Raw genomic sequence first — 12,931 nt, 5'->3', positions numbered from 1 at the left:
CTCTTCTGATAGTCTGATAGTATATACAAACACAGCTGATTTTTGTTTATTGATTTTGTGTCCTGCAACTTTACTAAATTTATTAGTTTCAACAGATTTTTGGTGGAGTCTTTAGGTTTTCTACATACAAAATCATGCCATCTACAAATAAACAGTTTTACTTCTTTTTTTCCCAATTTGGATGACTTTTATTTATTTTTCTTGTCTAATTGCTCTGGCTAGGAATTCCAATACAATGTTTAATAAAAGTGGTGAGAGCGGGCATCTTTGTTTTCATAAAGGAAAAGCTTTCAGTTTTTCACCCCTGGGTATATTAGCTGTGGGCTTGTCATATATGGACTTTAGTATGTTGAGGTACTATATCCAGTTTGCTGAGAATTTTTATCATGAATCAATGTTGAATTTTGTCAAATGCTTTTTTTTTTACATCTGTTGAGATGATCATTTTATCTTCACCCTTGTTGTGTTCATGTTATGTATCACATTGATTGATATGCAGATATTGAACCATCCTTGCATCTCCAGAATGAATCCTACTTGACTATGATGCATGATCCTTTGAATGTATTTTTGAATTTGGCTTGCTAATACTTTCTTGAGGATTTTTGCATCTATGTTCATCAGGAATAATGGCCTATAATTTTATTTTCTTCTTGTCTTCTTGTCTGGTTTTGATATCAATGTAATTCTGAACTTGTAAAATGAGTTTGGAAGTATTACCTCTTCTATTTTTGGAAGAGTTTGAGAAGGATTGGTATTAGTGCTTTAAATTTTTGGCAAAAGTCACTAAAAAGAATTCTTTTTTTTCCTCAGTAAGTATGGCTGAATCTTGATCTAGAGAGGAGTTCTCTTCCAAAATGGTATCATAGGAGGCTTCTGAACTCACCTCCTCCCATGGATGCATTGACTCTACAGCTATACATGGAATAGTTCTCTCTGAAATAAAATCTAGAAACTAGCTGAGTGACTTCTACACATCAGGTGAATGAGAAAATACCCACACTGAAATGGGAAGGAAAGGCTGAAACGCACTCTCACCGTATGTTCCCACCCCTGCAACAGCAACATAGATTGGGAAAGAACGGACAATTCTGATTCTCCATGAGAAGCAAAAGGTTTGTACTCAACATGTAGCACTCTAACTTTTAAGAATTCCACATAAGGGATGGCTGGAAGTCTACATCCCTACACAGGCCTTGCAAGAGATGTTAAAGGGACTTCTTCAAGCTAAAATGAAAGGATGTTAATTAGTAACAGGAAAAAATGAAAGTATAAATCTTACTGATAATATAAATACATTAGTTAATTCTAGAATACCCTGGTGGTGATGGTGGTAGGTAAATTACATATACATTTAGTTTGAAGGTTAAAAGACAAAAGTATTTAAAATAACTATGACTACAATAAATTCTTAATAGATACACAAGGTAGAAATGTAAATTTTGACATCAACAATATAAAATGTAGGTGGAGGAGAATAAAATGAAAGCTACAGCATGCATTCAAAGTTAACTTGTTATCAGCTTAAAATATACTCTTACAAGTATAAGATGTTAAATGTAAGCCTTGTTATAGCCACAAAGCAAAAACCTATAGCAGACACACAAAAGAGAAAGAGACAGGAATCCAACTATACCACAACAGAAAAATATCATTCACACAGGAAGAGATAAAGAAGAAAGGAACAAAGGAATTGCAAAGTAGCCAGGAAACAATATCACCTATAGCTATAAATAATAACTCCAAATGTAAATGTTCTAAACTCTCAAGTAAAAATACACAGAGTGTCTGAATGAATAAAAAGAATATGACATAACTATATGCTGCCTACACAAGGCTCACTTCAGTTTTAAGGGCACACACAGACTGAAAGTGAAGGGATGGAAAAATTAGTCCGTGCAAATGGAAACTGAAAGAAAACAGTGGTACCCCTACTTATTTCAGAAAAAAAATAGACTTTAAGCCAAAGACTGTAATAAGATAAAGGTCATTATATAATAATAAAAAGATCAATCCAGTAAGAGGATATAACATTTAAAAATATGCATGCAATATACGAGCTCCTAGATACATAAAGCAAGTACTAACAGATCTGAAAGAATAAATAGTCAGCAATACAATAATAGTGGGGATTTCACTTTCAATAGATTGTCCAGACAGAAAGCCAGAATTGTCCAAGCCAATAAGGAAACACTGGACTTAAACTACATGTCAGACCTGATGGACTTAGACATTTATAGAACATTCTATCCAACAGCAGCAGAATAAATTCTTTTCAAGTGAATATGAAACATTCTCCAGGATAGACCACATGTTAGGACATAAAACACATCTTAATAAACTTAAGAAGATTGAAATAACAGGCACCTATTCTGACCATAGTGGTTTGAAACTAGAAAATAATTACAAGAAGAAATTAATTTCATGAAAGGATAATTCACACACATGGAAATAAAACAACGTACTACTGGATGACCTATGGATCAAAAAAGAAATCAAAAGATAAAAAGAAATATATATATTGAGACAAACGAAAATGGAAATACAACATATAAAAACATATGGGATGCAGCAAATGCAGTTCTAAAAGGGAATTTTACAACAATAAACACCCATATTAAGAAATAAGAAACGTCTCAAATAAACAATTCTACTGTATATCTCAAAGAATTAGAAAAAGTTCAAAGTAAATCCAAAGTTAATAGAAAGTTGTCTTATTGCTTTCCAGATAAATTATGATGTCTTGTTTGATTTTCCTCTTTGACTCAATTTTTGGTTCCTTTTAATAAATATTTTTAATTTTATTGTATATGACCCAAGAACCTGGTAAAAAAATATTATTTTTAATTTTAATTTATAGCCGAACCATGATATATTTTGGAAACATTCTACGAACAAACAAAATAAACCCAATATGTTTTTATTCAAGGGATCTAAGGTTTTTGTAAAAATATTGAAGAATTTTGTTGACTGATCTCTTATTATATTTGTCTTTGCTTACATTTTGACTTCTAGATCTGTCCCATTCTTTAAGAATTCTCTCCTAACATTTCTAGCAGCCTTTACTGTATTTATTTAAATCCATTTTTAGTGTGTACACATTTATGACAGTTATATGATATGTGTAAATTTACCTGTTTTCATTGCTTAATTAAATCTTTAGCCTGTTCAAAAAATTTATCGTTAAATTTGACCTTGTCAGCTATTAACAATCCTTCTGCTTTTTTGTGCACTTAGCTGCCATCAAATTGCTCATAACATTATCTTCAACAGTTCTTTATCATTTTAATTATGTTTCTTGTACCTTAGTGTATAGTTGGATTTTATTTTATTCAAACCTTACATTTTCTCTCTTTTGATAGAGAATTCAGGGCATTCGCATTTTGTGTGATGACTTTACATCCTTCTCAATATTATTAATAACACATTGGAATAATCTATGGTAATGAAAAGTGAATGATCTATTTCTATAAGCAACAGCATATATTAACATCACAAATATAATAATGAACAAACGAAGGCAGATATAAAAGATTACCTAGTATGTAATTCCATTTATATAAATTCAGAGCGGACAAAATTAATCTTTAGCATTAGAAGTTAAAACAATTATTACCATTGGAGATATAAAGGAGTATTAGAGGGTTTCTGGATTGAGTATTACTGTTTCTTTTTGCTAGGTAATGGGTTACACAGGTGTGTTCACACTTTCAAAATTCATTGAGTTGTATACTTAGGTCTTATTCAGCATTCTCTAAAAATGTTATACTTAAAAATGTTTATTAAATTTTTCTGATCTATGAGCATAATCATGTTGTCTGCAAGTTGTAAGTTTAATTCTTTTCTAAGTTCTGTTTCACTGAGCCTTTAATTTACATTTTTATTGAGTTTTTATGTCCATGTGCTTGTAGCTCAACACAATGTTAAGGAGTGAGACAAAGGCTATTGTGTCATTGACTTGTTTGCAGTTTTAGAGGAAATACTTTTAACAGTTTATTATTTAAGTGTGATATTAGCTGTAAGTTTTTAGAAGATGTCCTTTATGATGATAAGGAAGTTTCCTTCTATTCCTGGTTTGCTAAAAGTGTGCAAAAATAGGATGTTGAATTTCATCAAATGCTTGTATTATATGTATATTCTTCTTCATTTTGTTCATGAGTTAGGTTACATCAATTAGTCTTTAAGTATTTAATAAACCTTGTATTTCTGAAATATATGAATTAGTTGTAATGAATGCTATCTATCACTATCTATCTACAATTAGCCTTTTGTTTGAAAGGTTTTTGTTTGGGAAAACTTTCCATCTATATTTATTATGGAAGAGGGTCTGTAATTCTGTAATGTCCTCATCAGATTCAGGAATCAAGGTTTTGTTGCCCTTACAAAATGAGTTCATCAGTGTTCCTTCTATTTATTTTTTCTGAAAAGACATGACCATGCTTCTTTCTTATATACTTGGAAAAATCACTGACAGAACTTTCTGTGTCTAAATATTTCCATGTTGAAAGTTTGTAATTTCAGAGTCAATGTCTTTAATCTATATGTAATTATCATTCAGCTTTTAAATTTCATTTTATGTTGGCTTTGATAAAGTTGCATTGCTATAGGAATATTCATCCTATGCATCTAAATTTTCATTTGGCTTAAAGTTGTTCATAATATCCCTTGTCATCTTTTTAATATTTGTGGGCTCTGCGGGACTTCTCCTCTCATTCCCATTTTTGGTTATTGATGGCTTTCTCTCTTGTTTCCATCCAAGTGTTTATATCACTTTCATTAGCCTTTATAAAGAACACATTTTTAACTTTATTGGCCTCAACACTGAGTATTTATTTCCTAATTAATTTTTTTGCTCTTATAGTTATATATCCCTTTCTACTTTCTTTGGGTCAAATGTAATCTTCTGCCAATTTCTTGAATTGGCTTCCATTGTTTCCATTGATAACACACTTACCTGTTTATGAAGATAAGACTTTTTTCTGTGGATTCCTTTCAATTTTTCATAATGTCAACTGTGACATACCTAACTACAATAAGTGTGTGTATGTGTGTGTGTGTGTGTGTGTGTGTGTGTGTGTGTGTTTAAATAAATATCCTATTTGATGTTTCATAATTTTTGGGAAACTCATCTATTATTTATTCTAATATTGGTCCCTGCTCATTCCTTCACTTCTTCATCTGAGGACTTCAATCATATGTATGTTCAGGCTTATTACCATATCCTCTGTGTCTCTTATTACTTTTCCAGTATTTGTGCTTTTGTCTTTTCATGCTTATAAGTATGAATATTTTCTTTTGATCTATATTCCAGTTTACTAATTCTCTCTCCAGCTATATCTAGTCTGTTGTTAATCCTATCCATTGTATTCTTGATAGCAGTTATTTTATTTTTAAATTTATTTTTTTTAATTCCTTGAACATACTTATTTTAAAGTCCATGTCTGAGATCTCTTGTGGATCTACTTCTAATGTCTACTTTTTAGTTTTGTTTTATCGTGTTTTTCTGAGTGGCTGGTTACTTTTGATTACATGCTGGATAATAAATATTTTTAAATGCAGGGGTAATTTGAGGCTCTGGATGATGTCAACTCTCCTCTAAGAGGATTTTCTTTTGCTTGTACTCAGAAGCCAGACAAACAAACCCTGACCACATTAATTCAATTAGACTCTAAGAAAATTTGGATCTGGAAGATGGTGTGAGACCTTGTGAAAGCTGGTCTATGTGAAGTTTACTGCTACTTCTAGGATGTTGCCATTCATACTCCCTCCTATTCATTGCCAATTTTTGCTCCCCAGCCCCATGAATCTGCCAGTCACATCTTAGCGTCTCAGCATCAACCTTAGTAGTTGACAACTTCCTCAAGGAAGAAGCCCTGACAAATTTTAATCTCACCTGTCTTGGCTTCATATGCATTCCAATTTTGGTCTCTAATTTCTTCCTGCACTAGTTGGTGTCTAGTGATTTCAGAAAATTTTTAAATATTTTAAAAATATTTCATATTTCAACAAGAGGGTGTATCTGAAATACTTTTCTGCCATTGCCAGAAGAGAATTCCTGTTGTATCATTTTCCATTCTTTTCGTTTTGAACCTCCAGTGTCATTTTGTTTTAGACTGTGTCTTATGTATAAAGCATCAAAAAAAAGTAGTGTGTTTTCCTTACCATTCTGAGAGCCATTATCTCTGAAAAGGTTAACTTATTACATTTATCTTTGTTGTAATTTTTGAGATATTTAAACTTAAAACTCATGTATTTTCTTATATTATGTGCTGGCCGTTTTTGTTTTTGTTTTTGTTTTTGTTTTCCTTTTTTCTTACTAGTTTCTGTACAAATTACTGATGTTTTTTCTTCCACTTTTACTCTCAGTATTTGGAAATTGCACGTTTATTTCTATTCTTTTAGTATCTACTCTTACATTTTTTAATACACCTGCTAAAGTTATATTTTGTATAAATGTCTAGAGGGAATCAGAATTTCCTTCCTCAAGGAACAAAGAGCATTAGTATAGTCTTTCTCATAACACATCTCTCTAAATTAACATCATTTAACATTTTAGAACTAGATTCTACTTTAAAAATAAACATTGTGTTACATCCTGTATCAACAGTCATGAGGCTTAAAAATACATTTTACCTTTTTATTTTTCACCATGACTTCTTTTATCGCTTTTCTCTTTCTTTGAACCATTTATTTTGTGGGAGCACATCACATACACCTATCTCATTGTTTCCTTAATAAACAGGATATATCAGAATCTTTTCTACTGGGGTCTGTGTCTACTTATACATGGCCATTCCTCTCTAGCTCTATTGCCCACAAAATAGCACTTTTAACATGTGGACAAATTCCCTGATAATGCACCCTGTGAAGATTAAGGAGAGACTGGTTGGTCTAGACTGGTTCAGAAGTAGCTCTCAACCTAATCACCGATGAATGCACTGAAGTCATTTTCTGCTACTTGCATCTAAATCTACTTGATTTCATACCAACCATTTCTATCTCCGTAGCAGTCTTCTCCTGCATATCTGGAGGTTTTGATTTACACTGTATTGTATTGGTTACTCCACAGATCTTTTCCTTTTTAAAAAAAAAATTCTTTTTAATGTTTATTCTTGAGAGAGATAGACAGACAGAGCATGAGCAGGGGAGGGGCAGAGAGAGAGGGGGAGACACAGAATCTGAAGCAGGCTCCAGGCTTCAAGCTATCAGCACAGAGCCTGATGAGGGGCTTGAACTCATGAACCACTGTGGGAGATGCAGGAGAGAAGCATCAAAGGAATAGACTTCAAAAGGGAACAGCTGGAGAAGGTGCAAGGCCTTAGGACATGTTTACACAGCTGAACATGGCTGCGGCTCATAAGGAATGCCTAGAGCCATTAACATTGTCCAGGGCCGGATCCTTCTTCACACCTGACCCTTCCTAGTGTTACAGAAACCAATTAACTCAAAATTCAACTTTGAAAAGCTAAACCATTAGATTGATTAACACACTTGCTTAGCTGACTTTGTGCACATAGTCTTTAGCAATTATCCTAATAAAAAGAAGTTTCATTCTGGAGTCGGGGTCTCATTCTGACTCGAGTATGAGGACCTTCACTTAACTGTATTTTGTTTGTGGACTCATCTTTTGCGACTCTGGCCATACTCCCTGTGACAAACCACGAGATCATGACCTGAGCCAAAGTCTAATGCTTAACAGACTGAACCACCCAGGTGCCCAAATCTTTTCCTTTTTTAAGTAATTCTTTAAAATGCCTGATCAATGATGACATTATTTCTGATTTTCAGGATTATTGTAGAGTGATTACATTTCTTATTCAGCCATCTTGATCCAATACAGCTTTAATTTGTATAACAATAATAATTGACACCATATGTCAGCCAAGTATTTGAATTTTTATTATGAATTTTCATTAGCTTTCAAGTTAATTAATCGTATTCTATAAAGAAAGGGTCCAAAAAGATTCAAAGGACAGAAAAGGGATTTTAAAATTTCTGAACACATGAGACTGGCATATCATTTGAATATATTTATATTTGAATATATATTAAATATGTCTTTGAATATATTTTGAATATATTTTGAATATATTCAATAGTCAAATGATATGCTAGTACTCGTGTGTTTAGATACCATATTAAAATACATATTACAAAAATAATGTTAACTGACCTATTCCTATACTATGCTAAGCAGTTAAATTGCATCCGCGTGCTTATTTGAATACATTCTAACAACACTGCATCAAATTTAATGGTGCCTAGCAATATTTAATGTCCTTCTAGAGAGCCTACTGCTAGTGATTGAACTGGGAGTCCAGCCCAGGTTTTCTGAACACGCATCCAGCACCAATTCCATACAAAAGCTGCCCTTTTCCATTTGCCCTCTATGTAACCCTATTTAGGGTTTAGCCATCACCTTGGGCTATTTACTGATAATACCAGGATTTATTTTTCTCTTAATCCTGAAGCTACATACTCCTCTGGGCTCTGCCTTAAAACAAATAAACTCTACTGCTAACAATCTTACAACTCTTGCCTCATTAAAGAGTTTCTAATGAGCTAATTAAACAGGAATGTAGTTTGGCAAGGAAAGGCCCCCAGACAATGTGAATTCTGAGGCAGGGAGAGTAGGGATTTAACCCTCTGGAGAGCTCAGCCTAATAACCTAGGATCCTAATGAGCCTGGTGTGGCTCCCAACTAGCTCCCAGGAAGCCCATCTGATCAAACTGCATATCATAATGAATATGGTCTCCTGACCCCAGCCTCTAGTGAGCCAGCTTGGCAAGCTGCATCTTCTAAGGTATTTGCCAAATCAACACGTCCAAAGTTAAGTCTCACAATCCATCTGTCCTGCTGAGCAACCCATCCTCACACAAAGGCTTCTTACCTGTCAAAACTCTCAAAACACTGGGTTTTAAATAGTTCAGTATCTCATGGATCCAGAGTGGAAGAACGTGGAACTACCCAAAATCTCATTTGGTCAAACCCCATCCTTTCATGAAGGAAGGATATGAGACCTAGACAATATGGGATCTGACTTGCTGTAGAAATTCAGAAAGCAAGCAGAAGAAGGTGCAAAAGTAACAAAGAATACTGAATAGGCATGAAAAAGAGTAATAAATAGGCATTTTTTCAGCCAGATGTTAACATTTATTTTAAAAGTAATGGTCTCTTATATGTTTTGCCTTGATGAACAGCCATTTTCTCTGTTAGCTGCCTGTTTGCATAGCTACCCACCCATAACAGACTGAAAATACCAGATATTAGCTTTCTTAGTGTCTCACAGCTAGTCTAGTTGTGACCAACAACACATGAAGGGAAACATCTAGAAAATACTCATGAACAAAAGAAGGGGGACATATACTCTTTGAAGAAGACTGATAATGCCTTTCAACATTCAATTCCTTTTATTATATTGTGATAGAATCATTATTATCCTTATTATGATTGCTCAGAATAAAGACAGTAATTTTCATCCTCTCTTGCAATGTGTATGGCCGCATAACCAAGTCCTGATAAATTTAATACAGCAACAATTTTATTAAAGAAAAATTACTGAACCTTGATAAGAACAGCAAAGGCTATGTCATATTGACCTGGGCTTCTCCCAATCTCCCCTTTCTGGCCACCATGGGTTGGTAGCCTTGAAAGGCAGCCTTGCAGATACCAAAAGGGGAAGAGTGATTTTACAGGTTGTCAAAAAACCTTGTCCCTAGAGCAGTGTCACTGTTTCCCCCAATCTGCCATCTCCTGGAAAAGCCACATTCACGTGGTAGCTGTTTGGTCTGACCTAGAGCCCAGTTCTACCCCCAGAGAATCATTGGCATCACCAGCAATGAAGCAGATGCCAGATGCTGCAGTACCAGCATTGCTGGGATAAAGAAGTGCTCAGTCAAAATCTAAAAGGAAGACCTGGGGAATAAGAGGTCTGGCAGGGGGAGGGGTTTGAAAAGCTCACACATATCACTGGGGTCCTGTAAGGCTGTATTCATCATATGGCCGTGTGCATGCCCAAGGATGATTAGAGGGCCCCAGTCACTTGTCAGTGGTCTTGAGGTTCTGCACAAGCAGGAAGTGAAGGCTAAGACAGATGAGATGTGTCAGTTGCCTGAGCTTTGAAGGAGTGCCTCAACACAGACAGATCTTAGCACAGGTTGGAAGATTTACTGGCTGAAGACATTTAAGAAAACCTGAGCAATCATTGACTATTAAGTTAGTCTGAGCAAGTATTGCATTGTTATATTATCCAAATTGTTAATTTATCAATGAAAAATTATGAAACACCCAAAGAAAGAGGAAAGTATGGCCACATTAAAAAATAAGGCAGTCAATTGAAACTGTCCTTAATGGGGACTAGATGGTTGGCTTACTAGACAAACATTCATGTTTTTGTAAATATATTTACATTATTTTGTAAATATATTTACATATAATTACATACAAAAAACATTCAGTTTTTGCAAATATATTCAAAGAACAGAAGGAAATCATATTTAAAGAATTCAAGTAAAGTATGACAACTGTGTTTTATCAAATAGAAAATACCAATAGAGGAGAAAAATTATATATATTTATTTATAATGTTAATGTATATTTAATATATAATATATAATTTTAATATATTTTAATATATATTTAAATATATAATATATGTTTATACTTTATATATATAAATTATATATTTTTCAAATAGAAATTCTAAGATAGAAAGTATAATAACTGTAATGAAACTTCACTAGAGGAGCCTAACTGTAGGAGAAAGAATCAACTGGAAGAAGAAAAACTCAGTGAACTTGAAGATAAGTCAATAGAGGTCATTCAGTCTGAGGAACAGAAAAAGAATGACTAAAAATGAGCAGAGCTTCAGAGACCTGTGGGACATTATCAAGTATACCATCATACACATAGTAGAATCCCAGTAGGAGAAAAGACAGAGAATGGAGCTGAGAAAAGATTTGAAAAAATAATGGTGGAAAATTTCCCAAACTGGATGAAAACATTAATCTGTACATACTGGAAGCTCAATGAATTCCAGTACATAAATCTGAAGATATCCCCATCTAAAAACATCATAGTCAAAGAGTCAGAAGTCAAAGACGAAAAGAAAACATTGAAAGAAGGAAGATTAAAAATAACTTATCACATAAAATGAATCCTTGATCAGATTAACAGCTGACACCAGGGGCACCTGGGTGGCTCAGTTGGTTAAGCATCTGAATCTTGATTTCAGCTCAGGTCATGGTCTCATGGTTCCTGAGTTCAAGCCTTGCATTGGGCTCTGTGCTGACAGGACAGAGCCTGCTTTGGATCCTGTTTCCCTCTCTGGGGCACCTGGGTGGCTCAGTCGGTTAAGAGTCTGACTTTGGCTGAGGTTATGATCTCGAGGTTCTGAGTTTAAGCCCTGTGTGGGGCTCTGTGCTGACAGTTCAGAGCCTTGAGCCTGCTTCAGATTCTCTATCTCCCTCTCTCTGCCCCTCCCCTTCTCATGCTCTGTCTCTCTCTCTCTCTTTCAAAAATAAACACTAAAAAAATTGTTATTAAAAGACCTGACATCAGAAAATGTGGAAGTCAGAAATTAGTGGGATGACATCATCAAACTGCTGAAAGAAAGGCTCATTGACCAAGAATCAATATATAGCAATCAATAAGGATACTTTGAATATTCTTCAAAAATGAAGAATAAATTAAGACATTTCCAGGTTGAAAAAAATAATGTCACTAGCCTCTATGAGGAATACTAAAAAGTGTCTTTCTGGCTGAAAAGAAAGAACACTAGATGGTAATTGAAATCATGAAGAAATAAAGAGTACTAGTAAAGGTAATTACATAAGTAAATATAAGGACAATATAAATGTATGGTAACGCTTTTTTTCTCTTAATTTAAAATATAGCTGCATAAAACAGTAATTATAAAACTTTTGATTGGCTTATAACATACAAAAATGTAATTTGTGTGACAGTAGTAGGGAACTATAGGAAGGGAACTATATTGTAATAAAGGTTCTATATACTATTGAAATTAAATCAGTATTTACCCAAACTGTGTTATTCTAACTTGAGATGTTAATCTAAATTACCATGGGAGCCACTAAGAAAATTACTCTGAAAACATACTAAAGAGAAGGAACTAAAAGGGTACACTAGAAAATATTTATAAACATAAAGGAAAAAAATAATGGAGTGATAGAGGAGCCAAAAAAAACCAAAAAACAAAAACAAAAGACATATAGAAAACCAATGTCCCAGAGCACCTGGGTGGCTCAGTTGGTTAAGCATCCAACTTTTGATTTCAGCTCAGGTCATGATCCCACGGTTCAAGCCCTGTGTTGGACTCTGTGCTAAAAGTGTGAAGCCTGCTTGGGATTTTTTTCTCTCCCTCTCTCTCTGCCCCTCCCCCCCATGTTATCTACCCCCCCCCCAAAATAAATAAATAAACATTAAAAAAAAGAAAAAAAGAAAATTAATGGCCCAATGGTAAGCATAAATTCTACCATATTGGTAATTACACTAAATGTAATAGATCAAACAAAAAGCAAAGATTAATAGAATGGATTTTTAAAACACAGGCTCTAATGAATGTACTGTCTATATAAGACACACTTTACATTCAAAGACACAAATGGATTAAAAATTTAAAAATGGAAAAAAGATGAAACACAAACAGAAAACAAAGCAGAGCTGGATTAGCTATACTAATATCAAACAAAAAAGACTTTAAAATGAACATTCTTACTACATATAAAGAAGATTCTATACTAATAGATGGGTTAATTCAACAGTAAGATACAGCAATTATAAATATAAACATACCTAAGAACTGAGCCCCCAAACACATGAAACCAAGAATGATAGAATTGTAGGAGACATAGCTCAACAATAATAGTTGCAGATTTTAATATTCTCAATAATTGATAGGACAAATGGACA

Source organism: Panthera leo, chromosome C1 (assembly GCF_018350215.1).
Source record: "Panthera leo isolate Ple1 chromosome C1, P.leo_Ple1_pat1.1, whole genome shotgun sequence".
NCBI lineage: Eukaryota > Metazoa > Chordata > Mammalia > Carnivora > Felidae > Panthera > Panthera leo.
Note: the sequence above shows the minus strand (reverse complement) of the source record.